We start from the raw sequence: 18,757 nt of genomic DNA, 5'->3' as shown, positions 1-18,757 counted from the left end.
AATCTTGTGATTTGTAGTGGTTAGAAGGGGGCGGGGAGTGTATTTAGCAATCCATATTGATATGTCTATGATTAGATATTGCCCACCTTGATATCATGAGGTTCCTCTGAATAGAGTGATATGTAACCTTTTTCTTATCTGATATTCTAACCTAGGAGCTTTTGTTTATTGTAACAAGTTACTAACTACTCACATATATTGTTCTACTTATATGTAGTCAATAAACAATCTTGTACTGTTTACTAATATCTAATTGATATTCATTTGCATATATCATTGTGTTTATTACTCATTTATGTTTATAATCTTATAACTAATAAATTTGCATACTTTATAATACCTGTGAATTATTGTTTATTGCAAAACTACATCCTTAAGCGTTAATGTCATCCCGTCATAAAAAGAATTTGTTGATATCTGAGGAAATAGTCGGACTCAGATGTGAATTGCATTGATTAGCTTTGTCTACAATTTACCAGGTCATAATTTTGATATTTTTTAATACATTTCATAATTTTAAATTTTTCATAACTGATAATTTTCATGAGCATAATTCATAATTGAGTTATTACCGCATGACAACAGGGACTGTTCCCCAAGACTAGTGCATGTCAAATGTGGTGCCAATATTTAAAAAGGCGTCAAAAGGTGACCCCGGGAATTATAGGCCTGTTAGTTTAACCTCCTTTGTATGTAAATTGTTTGAGGGTTTTCTAAGGGATGCTATTTTGGAATATCTTGATAAAAATATGTGCATGACCCCATATCAGCATGGCTTTATGAGGGATCGGTCCTGTCAAATTAACCTAATCAGCTTTTATGAGGAGATGAGCTCCAGACTGGACCAGGGGGAATCGCTGGATGTCGTATATCTGAATTTTTCCAAAGCATTTGATACGGTGCCATATAAAAGGTTGTTGCATAAAATGAGAAGGATTAGGCTGGGGGAGAATGTGTGTAAGTGGGTAAGTAACTGGCTCAATGATAGGAAACAGAGGGTGGTTATTAATGGTACTTATTCTGATTGGGTGATTGTTACTAGTGGGATACCACAGGGGTCAGTATTGGGTCCTATTCTATTTAATATATTCATTAATGACCTTGTAGAGGGGTTTAATAGTAAAGTAGCAATCTTTGCAGATTATATTAAACTCTGTAAAGAGGTAAACACTATAGAGGACAGTGCACTGTTACAAATGGATCTAGATAGGTTGGAGGTTTGGGCTGGGAAGTGGCAGATGAGGTTCAACACTGATAAATGTAAGGTTATGCACATGGGGAAGAAAAGTCCGGGCTGGGATTATATATTAAATGGGAGAACACTTGGAATGACTAACACTTGGAATGACTAACATGGAAAAGGACTTGGGAGTCTTAGTTAATAGTAAATTTAGCTGTAGTGACCAGTGTCAGCTGCTGCCAAGGCAAATAAAATGATGGGGTGCATCAATAGGGGCATAGACTAGTTAGACCACACATAGAATACTGTGTGTACAGTACTGGGCACCAGTGTACAAGAAAGATATAGTGGAGCTGGAGAGGGTTCAAAGACGGGCAACCAGGTTAATACGGGGAATGGGAGCACTACAGTACCTTGGCGTGGTGTGCAGGCTCAGGTGTGTCCTAATGTAGTTGTTTGAGGACTACAGTACCCAGAAAGATTATCAAAAAGAAGGCTTAGGGGAGACTTAATAACTATGTATAAATATATCAGGGGACCTTACAGAGATCTCTCCCATTATCTATTTGTACTCAGGACTGTATCTATAACAAGGGGGAATCCTCTATATTTAGAGCAAAGAAGGTTTTCACACCAGCACAAATGGGGATTCTTTACTGTGGGAGCAGTGAGACTAATAAAAAATTATTTAAAGGGGTACTCCTGAGGAAAACTTGTTTTTTTAATCAACTGGTGCCAGAAAGTTAAACAGATTTGTAATTTTTTTTTTTACTTCTTAATTTTTTTATTGTAATAATAAAACTTCCAAAACTACAGTATACAATTCAGATATACATAACAGCACAAGTCAAAAGAGACCATATAACCAACTTATACTTGTTTACATCTAAGAAGCATACATAATCATTATTTTTACCTCCTCGCCTTCTAAAAATCATAACTCTCTTATATTTCCATCCACAGATCAATATGAGGGCTTGTTTTTTGCGTCACCAATTGTACTTTGTAATTAGTTCACTTATTTTATCATAAAATGTACGGCAAAGCAAAACAAATATTATTTATGTGGAAAAATTGAAAAGAGAACCGCAATTTAGCAAATTTTGGAAGGTTTTGTTTTCATGCTGTAAACTTTCCGGTAATAAAGACATGTTTTCTTTATTCTGTGGGTCAACATGATTAAAATGATACCCATGATCATATGCTTTTCTATAATTGTACCGCTTAAAAAAAATCTCAAACCATTTTAACAAAATTAGTATGTTTGAAATTGCCCTATTTTGACCACCTATAACTTTCTCATTTTTCCGTATATGGGGCGATATGAGGGTTAATTTTTTGTGCCCTGATTTGTAGTTTTTATCAGTACCACTTTTCCTTAGGTCTTTTTATTAATTTTTTATAATTTTTTTGGGAGTTTGGTGTCCAATTTGCTTTTTTCCTGCCTTTTTTGGTTTAGTTCCAAAACTCTCAAAGGGAATAAACATGTGTATAGCAAAACATGTGTTACTGCAATCCTTTTCTGTGAGAAATACTTTATTTTCTAGAAAAACTTCAGGGGTGCCAACATTTACGGCCATGACTGTATAAAACTGAATGTGTGTGTGTGTATGTGTGTGTGTGTGTGTGTATGTTCCACATGAAACTTGGCACACATGTTACTTATTTGTCAACAACAAACATAGGGTAGGTGATTTAACCCTTGATCACCCCCATTTGCCAGGGTCGGGGTTTTTGTTTAAAGGGTTTTTTTTATTAACTGGTGCCAGAAAGTTAAACAGATTTGTATATTACTTATATTAAAAAATCTTAATCCTTCCAGTACTTATTAGCTGCTGAATACTACAGAGGAAATTATTTACTTTTTGGAACACAGTGCTCTCTGCTAACATCATGACTAGAGTGCTCCCTGCTGACATCTCTGTCCATTTTAAGAACAGTCCAGAGTAGGAGAAAATCCCCATAGCAAACATATGCTGCTCTGGACAGTTCCTAAAATGGACAGAGATGTCCGCAGAGAGCACTGTGTTGCTGCAAGTGGGGGAGCGTGGCTGGCTTACTGGGCGGCATCGGATCAGCGGCGGCATCAGAGCGGCGGTGGCAGGAGGAGTGCGGCCGGAAAGTGCGGCGGTGGAGGAGGCTGCAGTGAAGATCGCTGGTAAGTGATCTTCACTGTGGCCTTCTAAAAGTTGCAAAACTGTTGCAAAAAGTTGCCAAAGGCTGTCTGGGCATGCTGGGAGTTGTACTTTTGCAACGTCTGAAGTGGCACAGTTTGGAGACCACTGTTTAGTGGTCTCCGAACTGTGGTCCTCCAGATGTTGCAAAATTACAACTTTCAGCATGCACTGACTGTCTGGGCATGCTGGGAGTTGTAGTTTTGCAACATCTGAAGTGGCACAGTTTGGAGACCACTATACGGTGGTCTCCAAATTGTAGCCCTCCAGATGTTGCAAAACTACAATTCCCAGCATGCCCAGACAGCCAGGGATGCTGGATGGTGTAGTTCTGCAATATCTGGCCATTCAGATGTTGCAGAACTACAACTCCCAGCATGACTGGACAGTTTGGGCATGCTTGAAGTTGTAGTTTTGCAAAATCTGGTGGGGTACAGTTTGGAGACCACTACTTAGCGGTCTCCAAACTGTTCTTCCCCAGTTGTTGCATAACTACAACTCCTAGCATGCCTTTCAGCTGTCAGTGCATGCTGGGAGTTGTAGTTTTGCAACAGCTGTAGGCACACTGGTTGGGAAACACTGAGCTAGAGTCTGTTTCCTAACGCAGTGATTCCAACCTGTGTGCCTCCAGCTGTTGCAAAAGTACAACACCCAGACTGCACTGACAGACCCTACATGCTGGGAGTTGCAGTTTTGCAACAGCTGAAGGCACATTGGTTGGAATCACTGAGCTAGAGTCTGTTTCCTAACTCAGTGGTTCCCCACCAGTGTGCCTACAGCTGTTGCAAAACTACAACTCCCAGCATATTTAGTCTGTCAGTGCATTCTGGGAGTTGTAGTTCTGCAACAGCTGAAGGTTTGGGGTGCCCCCCTTCCCCCCCCCCCCATGTGAACGTACAGGGTACATTGGGTTTCCTTCTACAAGTATGAGCTGCGGCAAATTTTCCGCCGCAGTTCAAATTCCCAGCAGAAAACTCACTGTGAACCCCCGCCTGTGTGATTGTAACCCAAAAACACTACACTAGACCACTACACCTACGCAAATTATAAAGTAAAACACTATATATACACAGTCCCCCCCCCCCAATAAAAATTAAAAACGACTCATACGGCAGTGTTTCCTAAACAAAGCCTACAGCTGTTGAACAGTTGTCTGTAAAAATGAAAATGAAATTTTTAATTTGCACAGCCCACTGTTCCAAAGATCTGTCAAATGCCAGTGGGGTGTAAATGCTCAATGCACCCTTTGTTGCATTCCATACGAGGAGTAGTTTCCAAAATGGGGTCACATGGGGGGTCTACTGTTCTGGCACCATGGGGGGGCTTTGTAAACGGGCATGGCCCCCGACTTCCATTCCAAACAAATTCTTTCTCCAAAAGCCCAATGGCGCTCCTGCTCTTCTAAGCATTGTAGTTCACCCGCAGAGCACTTTATATCCACATATGAAGTATTTATATACTCAGTAGAAATGGGGTTACAAAGTTTTGGGGGCTTTTTCTCCTGTTACCCCTTGTGAAAATGAAAAATTTGGGGTAACACCAGCATTTTATTGAAAAAAATTATTATTTTTACATCCCACTTTAACAAAAGTTTGTCAATCACATGTGGGGTGTTAAAGAGTACCTGTTATCCTGTGTTTATTGAGGTTTAAAATGCTGTGAAAATACCTTTTTTTATCCTTCTTCATTAGCTCAGGAGCACTGTCTTTCTGAGGTGTGGAAGGAGGCGGGTCCCGGCAGGCATGATGTCACATGAAGCGTGGCCAGGACTCTGCTTCTGCCAGTCTTCCTGTATGTTGCTCTCCCTCTGCAGCAGTGTTTCCCAACCAGGGTACCTCCAGTTGTTGCAAAACTACAACTCCCAGCATGCCCAGACAGCCAACAGCTGTCCGGGCATGATGGGAGTTGTGGTTTTGCTACAGCTGGAGGCACCCTGGTTGGGAAACACTGCTCTGCAGTGTGCATACAGACTAAGTACAGAGGAGGGATGGCAGCCTCTGTCTCTCTCTCTCCTGTGTCTCTCTGCACTAAAAAGTCAATGCTGAGAACCAGGGGCGGTGGGAGCAATTACAGAGGCAGTAATTAAGATGAATGTCAGGGGGGGGGGGTGGGCACAGAGCAGGGAGAGCAGTGAGATAATACAATGTATAAGATAACGTGTGGTGAGGGGCAGGGAGAACACAGAGCAGGGGGGAGGGGGAGGTGACTGGCCTGTTATATGAGAGGCATGTGCAGGCTTGTAGCTCACAGTGCTGCTCCAGGCTGGGAGCGAGTCCTGAGCTGAGAGTACTGAACTTCCTGTGGAAGGATCAGTGCCCTTTCAACATTAGTCCTAAAAGCTGTACACTTACTATGAAAAGCATAGGAAGCTGCCTGCAGACCAGGCATAGAAGAGAGACCCCTAGTGGCCAAAAGTATAAAATGAAAAAACTGGTATAAATATTAATATTTTTAATGAAGATATATTACAATATGCATTCATTAATGATTATGAACAACATATTAAAAGTTTTTGATGATGACAGGTACTCTTCAAGGCCCTTGTTACGTTCCTTGAGGGGTGTAGTTTCCAAAATAGTGTGCCATGTGTTTTTTGTTTTTTTTACTGTTCTGGCATCATGGGGGCTTCCTAAATGCAACATGCCCTCCAAAAACCATTTCAGCAGAATTCGCTCTCCAAAAGCCCAATGTTGCTCTTTCTCTTCTCAGCCCTCTAGTGCACCCACAGAGCAATTTCCATCCACATATGAAGTATTTCCTTACTCAAGAGAAATGGGTTACACATTTTGGGGGGCATTTTCTCCTAATTCTCCTTGTGAAAATGAAAAGTTTGGAGTAACACCAGCATTTTAGTGTTAAAAATAAAAATTTTCATTTTCAAGTCCCAATTTAATGAAAGTTTGTCAATCACCTGTGGGGTATAAAGATTCAATTTACTCTTTTTTACGTTCCTTGAGGGGTATAGTTTTTTTTAACTGTTCTGGCATCATGGGGGCTTCCTAAATGCGACATGCCCCCCAAAAACCATTTCAGCAAAATTCTCTCTCCATAATGCCTGTCACGATGCCGGCTGGCAGGTAGTGGATCCTCTGTGCCAGAGAGGGATTGGCGTGGACCGTGCTAGTGGACCGGTTCTAAGCCACTACTGGTTTTCACCAGAGCCCGCCGCAAAGCGGGATGGTCTTGCTGCGGCGGTAGTGACCAGGTCGTATCCACTAGCAACGGCTCACCTCTCTGGCTGCTGAAGATAGGCGCGGTACAAGGGAGTAGGCAGAAGCAAGGTCGGACGTAGCAGAAGGTCGGGGCAGGCAGCAAGGATCGTAGTCAGGGGCAACGGCAGAAGGTCTGGAAACACAGGCAAGGAACACACAAGGAACGCTTTCACTGGCACTAAGGCAACAAGATCCGGCAAGGGAGTGCAAGGGAAGTGAGGTAATATAGGGAAGTGCACAGGTGATTACCCTAATTGGAACCACTGCGCCAATCAGCGGCGCAGTGGCCCTTTAAATCGCAGAGACCCGGCGCGCGCGCGCCCTAGGGAGCGGGGCCGCGCGCGCCGGGACAGAACAGACGGGGAGCGAGTCAGGTAGGGGAGCCGGGGTGCGCATCGCGAGCGGGCGCTACCCGCATCGCGAATCGCATCCCGGCTGGCAGCGGGATCGCAGCGCCCCGGGTCAGAGGACGTGACCGGAGCGCTGCAGCGGAGAGAGTGAAGCGAGCGCTCCGGGGAGGAGCGGGGACCCGGAGCGCTCGGCGTAACAGTACCCCCCCCCTTGGGTCTCCCCCTCTTCTTGGAGCCTGAGAACCTGAGGAGCAGACTTTTGTCAAGGATGTTGTCCTCAGGTTCCCAGGATCTCTCTTCAGGACCACAACCCTCCCAGTCTACTAAAAAAAAATTTTTCCCTCTGACCTTTTTGGCAGCCAAAATTTCCTTGACCGAGAAGACGTCCGAGGAGCCGGAAACAGGAGTGGGAGGAACAGATTTGGGAGAAAAACGGTTGAGGATGAGTGGTTTGAGAAGAGAGACGTGAAAGGCATTAGGGATACGAAGAGAAGGAGGAAGAAGAAGTTTATAAGAGACAGGATTAATTTGACACAAAATTTTGAAAGGACCAAGATAGCGTGGTCCCAACTTGTAGCTAGGGACACGGAAGCGGACATATTTAGCGGAGAGCCATACCTTGTCTCCAGGGGAAAAAACGGGGGGAGCTCTTCTTTTCTTATCCGCGAACCTCTTCATGCGTGAAGAAGCCTGTAAGAGAGAATTTTGGGTCTCTCTCCATATAATGGAAAGGTCACGAGAAATTTCATCCACAGCGGGCAGACCAGAGGGCAAGGGGGTAGGGAGGGGGGGAAGAGGGTGACGGCCGTACACCACGAAAAATGGGGATTTGGAGGAAGATTCAGAGACCCTGAAGTTATACGAGAATTCGGCCCATGGAAGGAGATCTGCCCAGTCATCCTGGCGGGAGGAAACAAAATGTCGCAAATAATCACCCAAGATCTGGTTAATTCTTTCTACTTGTCCATTGGACTGGGGATGATATGCAGAGGAAAAATTTAATTTAATCTTGAGTTGTTTACAGAGAGCCCTCCAGAATTTAGACACGAATTGGACACCTCTATCCGAGACAATCTGCGTAGGCAACCCGTGAAGACGAAAAATGTGTACAAAAAATTGTTTAGCCAACTGAGGCGCAGAAGGAAGACCAGGAAGAGGGATGAAATGTGCCATTTTGGAGAATCGATCAACGACCACCCAAATAACAGTGTTGCCACGGGAAGGGGGTAAATCAGTAATAAAATCCATACCAATCAGAGACCAAGGCTGTTCGGGGACAGGCAGAGGATGAAGAAAACCAGCGGGCTTCTGGCGAGGAGTCTTATCCCGGGCACAGATAGTGCAGGCTCGCACAAAGTCCCCAACATCCGTCTCCAGAGTCGGCCACCAATAGAAGCGGGAGATGAGTTGCACAGATTTCTTGATGCCCGCATGACCTGCGAGATGGGAGGAGTGACCCCATTTGAGGATTCCGAGGCGTTGGCGTGGAGAAACAAAGGTCTTCCCTGGAGGAGTCTGCCTGATGGAGGCAGGAGAAGTGGAGATCAGGCAGTCAGGTGGAATGATGTGTTGCGGAGGGAGATCAACTTCTGAGGCATCCGAGGAACGAGAGAGAGCATCGGCCCTAATGTTCTTATCGGCAGGACGAAAGTGAATCTCAAAATTAAATCGGGCAAAGAACAGAGACCACCGGGCCTGGCGAGGATTCAGCCGTTGGGCAGACTGGAGGTAGGAGAGGTTCTTGTGGTCGGTGTAGATAATAACAGGAGAACTTGATCCCTCCAGCAGATGCCTCCATTCCTCAAGTGCTAATTTAATGGCTAGAAGCTCTCGATCCCCGATGGAGTAGTTCCTCTCCGCTGGAGAGAAGGTCCTAGAGAAAAAACCACAAGTGACAGCATGCCCGGAAGAATTTTTTTGTAGAAGAACAGCTCCAGCTCCCACTGAGGAGGCATCAACCTCCAATAGGAAGGGTTTGGAAGGGTCAGGTCTGGAGAGGACGGGAGCCGAAGAAAAGGCAGACTTGAGTCGTTTAAAGGCGTCTTCTGCTTGAGGAGGCCAGGACTTGGGATCAGCACTTTTTTTGGTTAAAGCCACGATAGGAGCCACAAAGGTAGAAAAATGTGGAATAAATTGCCTGTAATAATTGGCGAACCCCAAAAAGCGTTGGATAGCACGGAGTCCGGAGGGGCGTGGCCAATCTAAGACGGCAGAGAGTTTGTCTGGATCCATCTGTAGTCCCTGGCCAGAGACCAAATATCCTAGAAAAGGAAGAGATTGGCATTCAAACAGACATTTCTCAATTTTGGCATAGAGTTGGTTGTCACGAAGTCTCTGAAGAACCATACGGACATGCTGGCGGTGTTCTTCTAGATTGGCAGAAAAAATTAGGATATCGTCCAGATATACAACAACACAGGAGTATAACAGATCACGAAAAATTTCATTGACAAAGTCTTGGAAGACGGCAGGGGCGTTGCACAGTCCAAAGGGCATGACCAGATACTCAAAGTGTCCATCTCTGGTGTTAAATGCCGTTTTCCACTCGTCCCCCTCTCTGATGCGGATGAGGTTATAGGCGCCTCTTAAGTCCAATTTAGTGAAGATGTGGGCACCTTGGAGGCGATCAAAGAGTTCAGAGATGAGGGGTAAGGGGTAGCGGTTCTTAACCGTGATTTTATTAAGACCGCGGTAGTCAATGCAAGGACGTAGGGAGCCATCTTTTTTGGACACAAAGAAAAATCCGGCTCCGGCAGGAGAGGAGGATTTACGGATAAAGCCCTTCTTTAGATTCTCCTGGACGTATTCGGACATGGCAAGAGTCTCTGGGGCAGAGAGAGGATAAATTCTGCCCCGGGGTGGAGTAGTGCCAGGGAGGAGGTCGATAGGGCAATCATAAGGCCTGTGAGGAGGTAGTGTCTCAGCTTGTTTTTTGCAGAAAACATCCGCGAAGTCCATATAGGCCTTAGGGAGACCGGTTACAGGAGGAACCACAGAGTTACGGCAAGGGTTACTGGGAACCGGTTTTAGACAGTTCTTGGAACAAGAGGACCCCCAACTCTTGATCTCCCCAGTGGACCAATCCAGGGTAGGGGAATGAAGTTGAAGCCAGGGAAGTCCAAGGAGAATTTCCGAGGTGCAATTGGGGAGGACCAAAAGTTCAATCCTCTCATGATGAGATCCGATGCTCATAAGAAGGGGCTCCGTGCGGAAACGTATGGTACAGTCCAATCTTTCATTATTTACACAATTGATGTAGAGGGGTCTGGCGAGACTGGTCACCGGGATGTTGAACCTGTTGACGAGAGAGGCCAAAATAAAATTTCCTGCAGATCCAGAGTCCAAGAAGGCCACAGCAGGGAAGGAGAAGGCAGAGGCAGACATCCGCACAGGCACAGTAAGACGTGGAGAAGCAGAGTAGACATCAAGGACTGTCTCACCTTTGTGCGGAGTCAGCGTACGTCTTTCCAGGCAGGGAGGACGGATAGGACAATCCCTCAGGAAGTGTTCGGTACTAGCACAGTACAGGCAGAGGTTCTCCATACGGCGTCGTGTCCTCTCTTGAGGTGTCAGGCGAGACCGGTCGACCTGCATAGCCTCCACGGCGGGAGGCACAGGAACAGATTGCAGGGGACCAGAGGAGAGAGGAGCCGAGGAGACGAAACGCCTCGTGCGAACAGAGTCCATATCTTGGCGGAGTTCCTGGCGCCTTTCAGAAAAACGCATGTCAATGCGAGTGGCTAGGTGAATGAGTTCATGTAGATTAGCAGGGATTTCTCGTGCGGCCAGAACATCTTTAATGTTGCTGGATAGGCCTTTTTTGAAGGTCGCGCAGAGGGCCTCATTATTCCAGGACAATTCTGAAGCAAGTGTACGGAATTGTACGGCATACTCGCCAACGGAAGAATTACCCTGGACCAGGTTCAACAGGGCAGTCTCAGCAGAAGAGGCTCGGGCAGGTTCCTCAAAGACACTTCGGATTTCCGAGAAGAAGGAGTGTACAGAGGCAGTGACGGGGTCATTGCGGTCCCAGAGCGGTGTGGCCCATGACAGGGCTTTTCCGGACAGAAGACTGACTACGAAAGCCACCTTAGACCTTTCAGTGGGAAACAGGTCCGACATCATCTCCAGATGCAGGGAACATTGGGAAAGAAAGCCACGGCAAAACTTAGAGTCCCCATCAAATTTATCCGGCAAGGATAAGCGTATCCCAGGAGCGGCCACTCGCTGCGGAGGAGGTGCAGGAGCTGGCGGAGGAGATGACTGCTGAAGCTGTGGTAGTAACTGTTGTAGCATAACGGTCAGTTGAGACAGCTGTTGGCCTTGTTGCGCTATCTGTTGTGACTGCTGGGCGACCACCGTGGTGAGGTCAGCGACAACTGGCAGAGGAACTTCAGCGGGATCCATGGCCGGATCTACTGTCACGATGCCGGCTGGCAGGTAGTGGATCCTCTGTGCCAGAGAGGGATTGGCGTGGACCGTGCTAGTGGACCGGTTCTAAGCCACTACTGGTTTTCACCAGAGCCCGCCGCAAAGCGGGATGGTCTTGCTGCGGCGGTAGTGACCAGGTCGTATCCACTAGCAACGGCTCACCTCTCTGGCTGCTGAAGATAGGCGCGGTACAAGGGAGTAGGCAGAAGCAAGGTCGGACGTAGCAGAAGGTCGGGGCAGGCAGCAAGGATCGTAGTCAGGGGCAACGGCAGAAGGTCTGGAAACACAGGCAAGGAACACACAAGGAACGCTTTCACTGGCACTAAGGCAACAAGATCCGGCAAGGGAGTGCAAGGGAAGTGAGGTAATATAGGGAAGTGCACAGGTGATTACCCTAATTGGAACCACTGCGCCAATCAGCGGCGCAGTGGCCCTTTAAATCGCAGAGACCCGGCGCGCGCGCGCCCTAGGGAGCGGGGCCGCGCGCGCCGGGACAGAACAGACGGGGAGCGAGTCAGGTAGGGGAGCCGGGGTGCGCATCGTGAGCGGGCGCTACCCGCATCGCGAATCGCATCCCGGCTGGCAGCGGGATCGCAGCGCCCCGGGTCAGAGGACGTGACCGGAGCGCTGCAGCGGAGAGAGTGAAGCGAGCGCTCCGGGGAGGAGCGGGGACCCGGAGCGCTCGGCGTAACAATGCCATTGTCGGTCTTTCCCTTCTGAGCCCTCTAGTGCACCCACAGAGCACTTTACATCCACATATGAGGTATTTCCTTACTCGAGAGAAAATTAATTGCAAGTTTTGAGGGACCATTTTACCTTTTACCCCTTGTAAAAATGAAACAAAATGGGGCTACAATTACATGTTAGTGTAAAAAATGGAAATTTTGATTTTACTCCTCCATTTTGCTGCTATTCCTGTGAAACACCTAAAGGGTTGACACACTTTGTGAATGTCATTTTGAATACTTTGAGGGGTGCAGTTTTCAAAATGGGTTCCATTATAGGGGATTTCCAACATAAAGATCCTCATAGTCAACCTAACTGGTCTCTGAAAAATTCTGATTTGAAAATTTTCATGAAAAATTGGAAAATTGCTGCTATACTTTGAAGCACTGTGATATCTTCAAAAAGTAAAAACATGTCAACTTTATAGTGCTAACATAAAGTTAACATATTGTATATGTGAATCAATATGTAATTTATTTGACATGTCCCTTTTCCTTATAAGCAGAGTGCTTCAAAGTTAGAAAAATGCTAAATTTTCAATTTTTTTCTGAAATGATGCAAGTATCGACAAAAATTTACCACTAACATAAAGTAGAATATGTCACAAAAAAACAATCTAGGAATCAAATTTATAAGTAAAAGCATCCCAGAGTTATTAATGCATAAAGTGATAGAGGTCAGATTTGAAAAAAATGGTCCCGTCTTTAGGGTCATAATGAGCTCCGTCCCCAAAGTGTAAACAAAAGTGTAAAAAATTTAAAAAACAAACTAAAAAAATAACAATACACTTATTAAATAAATATATAATAGTTTTTAAAATTGAGACATTTGGGAGGGTGTTTCTATGTTCTACCACCTCCAAATTTATACAAACTTTGCATAGCACATAAAAAAAGATGTATTTTTCAAATTTCCTAAATTTTTTACATTTACAATGTTAATTTAGAAAGAAAATAAATGCTTTCAAAATAAAGTAGACATCTGAAAGTATAAGTTTCCTAAACTATTTGCTCATTGAGTATAAATATATGCATCCTATTAGGCTGGGTTCAGACTACGGAATTTCCGCCTGCAATTCCTCTTTGAAATTGCAGGCGGAAATTCCGCTTGCTAAAATGTATAGTGTAGTGAATGGGTTTCCGTTCACAAATTCACACTTCGGAAATTGCGAAGCGGAATTTGTGAACGGAAAATCCGCTTGGAAATTTTCGCTTGAAGAATGGGGTTGCTCTTTCTTCAGGCGGAAATACTCGCGGAACACATTGCAGTCTATTGGAGACTGCAGTGTCCGCGCGGTCCTAGCGCCAACTGATTCAGCCAGCGCTGGACGCACGAATCTCCGGGCGGAAACTTTCTGCCCGGAGATTCCGTAGTCTGAACCTAGTATTAGTGTTCAAATAGCAACTAAAAAAAATGTATTGAAAGAAAAACTACAAATGATATCGTCTTACTTTTACTATGTACATGAAGTACAACTTGTGACAAAAAAAAATAAACAATGTCAGAATTATCATGATTGCCAAAACGTTACCAGAGTTATTCACTAATAAAGTCAGACATCCCTGATTAAAAAAAAAAAACAGGCCTGGTCTTTAAGGGTGTACAGGCTTCATTGCCTTGGTCCTTAGTCCCAAAATATTGACACTTTGGGCCCACTTTTGATATTCCCACTTTGAGGTGTAATACTTTTGTTGCTAAGGTTTAGACATTAATGGCTGTGTGTTGTTATTTTGATGGAACACAACACTAACCCCTTAAGGACCATTTTCACCTTAAGGACTCAAAACAATTTACGTTTTTGCACTTTCATATTTTCCACCTCACCTTCTAAAAATGTGTTCAATTTAGCACCCAGAGATGCAAATAAGGGCTTGTTTTTTGTATCACCAATTGTACTTTGTAGTGACATAATTTATTTTGTAACATAATCTGCGGCGAAACAGAAAAAATATTTGGGGGGTGAAATGGAAAAAAAATGCAATTTTGCTACTTTTTAGGGCTTCCATTTCTACTCATTAATATTAACATTAATATTTTTATTGTATATGAAGTGATGAAAAATGCACAATTTTGGACTTAGGCTTTTTTTAAGTTTACGCAGTCAGCCGTGTGGTTTAGCTAACCTTATATTTTAATAGTTTAGACACACGCGGCGGTACCACATATGTTTATTTTTATTCTTTATCACATTATTTTATTTAAAAAAGGGGAAAAGGAGGTGATTTAAACTTTTAATAGGGAAGGGGTTAATTAACTTTTATTAACTTTTATTTTTACAGTTTTTTTTTAGTCCCCACAGGGGGCTATACCATGCAATCTTCTGATTGCATTCACTGATCACTGCTATGCCATAGCATAGCATTGATCAGTGTTACTGGAGCTCTGCTGCTCCTGCCTGCTGAGAAGGCATGGAGCAGTAGATCGCCGATCGGACGACGGAGAGGCAGGTGAGGACCCTCTTGCCGTCCGGTAAGCTGATTTGAACATCGTGATTTTGTTGCGATAGTCCTGATCAGCTCCGCTGAGCTGCCGGGATTCTTTCACTTTTTTTTTAGATGCCGTGATCACCTTTGATGCAGTGTCTAAAGCGTTAATGCCAGGCTTCGGCCTGATCGGCAGTACCCAGCATTAGCCATGATTCCTGGCTTCCCGTAGCAACCGGGACCCACCCGGTTTAACTTGTTCTCCACTGGGGAAAACGGTGACTATGCCCTAAGTCCTTAAAACGGTACTCCGGTGGAAATCTTTTTATTAATTTTTTTTTTTTTTTATGAACTTTTGCCAGAAAGTTAAACAGATTTGCAAATTATATTAAAAAGATTAACCATACCTCAAGGATTTTACCATCCCAAATGGTACACAATGAAAACAAATAGTCTGAAAATAATACAAAATGTATTGCACAATTGTATAAGTATAAAAAGTAGGACAACATTGATTTGAATGTTGTACTATTAAACAAAGAAATTCACGAATAAAATATATAAAATACAAAAAATTATGAACTATAATTGTATCTATCTACCTTTGGGCCCTAATGGTAGAAATGTAACATGCAACACTGTTGCTGGATCTCAAAGCGCTATTTCTGGATGTGTTGTGAACTGTAGCTTACATTTAAGCGGTAGTATGAGGGCTTATTTTTTTGCACCATGATCTGTACTTTTTATAGAGATAATTTGTTTGGATTGGAAGTCGGGGGCCATGTGCATTTACAAAGCCCCCCGTGGTGCCAGAACAGTGAACCCCCCCCACATGTGACCCCATTTTGGAAACTACACCCCTAACGGAATGTAATAAGGGGTACAGTGAGCATTTACACCCTACTGGCGTTTGACAGATCTTTGCTGTGCAAACAAAACAATTAAATTTTTCATTTTGATTGACCAATGTTCCAAAAATCTGTCAGACACCTGTGGGGCGTAAGCCCCTTGTTACATTCCGTGAGGGGTGTAGTTTCCAAAATGGGGTCACACGTGGGTATTTATTTTTTTGCGTTTATGTCAGAACCGCTGTAAAATCAGCCACCCCTGTGCAAATCACCAATTTAGGCCTCAAATGTACATAGTGCGCTCTTACTCCTGAGCCTTGTTGTGCGCCCGCAGAGCATTTTACGCCCACATATGGGGTATTTCCGTACTCAGGAGAAATTGTTTTACAAATTTTGGGGTCTTTTTTTCCTTTTACCTCTTTTACCTCTTTACCTCTTTTCCTTTTTTTTTACACTAACAGGCTGGTGTAGACCCCAACTTTTCCTTTCCATAAGGGATAAAAGGAGAAAAAGCCCCCCAAAATTTGTAGTGCAATTTCTCCCGACTACCGAAATACCCCATATGTTGCCCTAAACTGTTTCTTTGAAATACGACAGGGCTCCGAAGTGAGAGAGCGCCATGCGCATTTGAGGACTAAATTAGGGATTGCATAGGGTGGACATAGGGGTATTCTATGCCAGTGATTCCCAAATAGGGTGTCTCCAGCTGTTGCTAAACTCCCAGCATGCCTGGACAGTCAGTGGCTGTCCGGAAATGTTGGGAGTTGTTGTTTTGCAACAGCTGGAGGCTCCGTTTTGGAAACACTGCCGCACAATGCGTTTTTCATTTTTTTCTGGGGGGGGGGGGGACAGTGTAAGGGGGTGTTTATGTAGTGTTTTACCCTTTATTTTGTGTTAGTGTAGTGTAGTGTAGTGTTTTTAGGGTACATTCACACTGGCGGGTTACGGTGCGTTTCCCGCTAGGAATTTGCGCTGCGGCGAAAAATTTGCCGCAGCTCATACTTGAAGCAGGAAACTTACTGTAAACCTGTCTGTGTGAATGTACCCTGTATGTTCACATGGGGGGGAAAACCTCCAGCTGTTTCAAAACTACAAATCCCAGCATGTACTGACAGTCCATGCATGCTGGGAGTTGTAGTTTTGCAACAGCTGGAGGCACACTGGTTGGAAAACCTTCAGTTAGGTTCTGTTACCTAACTCAGTATTTTCCAACCATTATGCCTCCAGCTGTTGCAAAACTACAACTCCCAGCATGCTCAGTCTGTCAGTACATGCTGGGAGTTGTAGTTTTGCAACAGCTGGAGGCACAATGGTTGGAAAACCTTCAGTTAGGTTCTATTGCCTAACTCAGTATTTTCCAACAAGTGTGCCTCCAGCTGTTGCAAAACTACAACTCTCAGCATGTACTGACAGACCGCGCATGCTGGGAGTTGTAGTTTTGCAACAGCTGGAGGCACACTCGTTGGAAAACCTTCAGTTAGGTTCTGTTGCCTAACTCAGTATTTTCCAACCAGTGTGCCTCCAGCTGTTGCAAAACTACAATTCCCAGCATGTACTGATCACAGAAGGGCATGCTGGGAGATGTAGTTATGCAACAGCTGGAGGTACGCAACTACAACTCCCAGCATGCCGAGACAGCTGTTTGCTGTTTGGGCATGCTGGGATTTGCAGTTTTGCAACATCTGGAGTGATACAATTTAGAGACCACTGAACAGTGATCTCCAAACTGTGGACCTCCAGATGTTGCAAAACTACAACTCCCAGCATGCCCAGAACGCAACCAGCTGTGTGAGCATGCTAGGAGTTGTAGTTTTGCAAGATCTAGAGGGCAGTATAGAGATCACTGTGCAGTGGTCTCTAAACTGTAGAACCTCCAGCTGTTGCAAAACTAAAAATCCTAGCATGCCCACACAGCAAACAGTTGTCTGGGCATTCTGGGAGTTGTAGTTTTGCAACATCTGGAGGGCTACAGTCTAGAGACCACTATAGTGGTCTCAGGCTGTAGCCCTCTAGATGTTGCTAGGCAACTTACCGGCTCCGTCGCATCCAGGGAGCTGTCCTCTTCTGCCGCACGCCGCCCGCAGATCTCCGTCGCCGCCTGTTGATCACTGTCGCTCCGCAGCCTCCAGACGGGTAAGTGGACGACGACGCCCGGTCCTCTTCGTTTTCCCCGTTTTGGCCCGCCTATTATGGGTGGGCAGGACGGGGAAAACAAAAGTAAAGCCCCCCCCCGCCCCCGATCTGCTATTGGTGGTCGCATCTAGACCACCAATAGCAGGGATAGGAGGGGTGGCACCCCTGCAACCTCACTCCTATCGCTTCAGGGGGATCATGGGTGTCTTAGACTACCGCGATCCCCCTTATATTCCGGGTCACCGGGTCACCATAGACCCGCAATGACCCGGAATCGGTGCAAACCGCAAGTGTGAATCTAATGACCCCCCTGGGCATTTGCACGGGATGCCTGTTGATAGATATCAGCAGTCCCCCCGGTCCGGTCCCCGCCCGGCACGTGGCGGGGACCAAAATTCCCATGGGCGTATGGATACGCCCTTCGTCCTTAAGAACCAGGACGCAAGGGCGTATGCATGCGCCCTTCATCCCCAACAGGTTAAATTAATTTTTCTACACTTTTTGGGGGTGAAATAGGGAAAATAGGACAATTTACATTTTTACTTTTTAAAAAAAAAACTTTTTTAATTTACGTTTTTACTTTAGAAAAAAACTTTTTTTACTTTAATTTTTACACTTTAATAGTCCCCATAGGGGATATTTATAGCAATCATTCGATTGCTAATACTGTTCAGTGCTATGCATAGGACATAGCACTGATCAGTGTTATCAGTCATCTTCTGCTCTGGTCTGCTCAATCTCAGACCAGAGCAGAAAACCTGTGAAAGGCAGCGGTGGCAGGTGAGGGGTCCTCCGCTGCTGTCACTAAAATGGATGATCGGATCGCCCGCAGGGCTGCCGCGGCGATCCGATCATCCAGAACGGCAGACGGAGGAACCCTCACCTGCCTCCGCTGACTCTGTATTAATCACGGCATCTGAGGCATGACCCAAGCATCACTCCGATGCTCGCAGTTATGTATAGGACATAAATGTACATCCTGGTGCGTTTAAGTACCAGCTCACCTGGACGTACATTTCTGTCCTGCGTCGTTAACCGGTTTAGTACCAGGACATCAGGGCGTACCTGTATGCCCGGCATCTTTAAGGGGTTAAACAGGCTTATACAGGCGTTTTACAGGCTGTGGATTAATTTACATTGGAGCAGATGTGTCATTTCTTCAGTGTTGTCACATGAAAAGATTTAATAAAATATTTAATAAAATTTGAGGGATGTACTCACTTATGTGAGATACTGCAAATATATTGAATCTTAGAAACCATAAAGTTAGTAAACATTAT

This window comes from Hyla sarda, chromosome 6 (assembly GCF_029499605.1).
Source record: "Hyla sarda isolate aHylSar1 chromosome 6, aHylSar1.hap1, whole genome shotgun sequence".
NCBI classification, from domain to species: Eukaryota; Metazoa; Chordata; class Amphibia; order Anura; family Hylidae; genus Hyla; species Hyla sarda.
Note: the sequence above shows the minus strand (reverse complement) of the source record.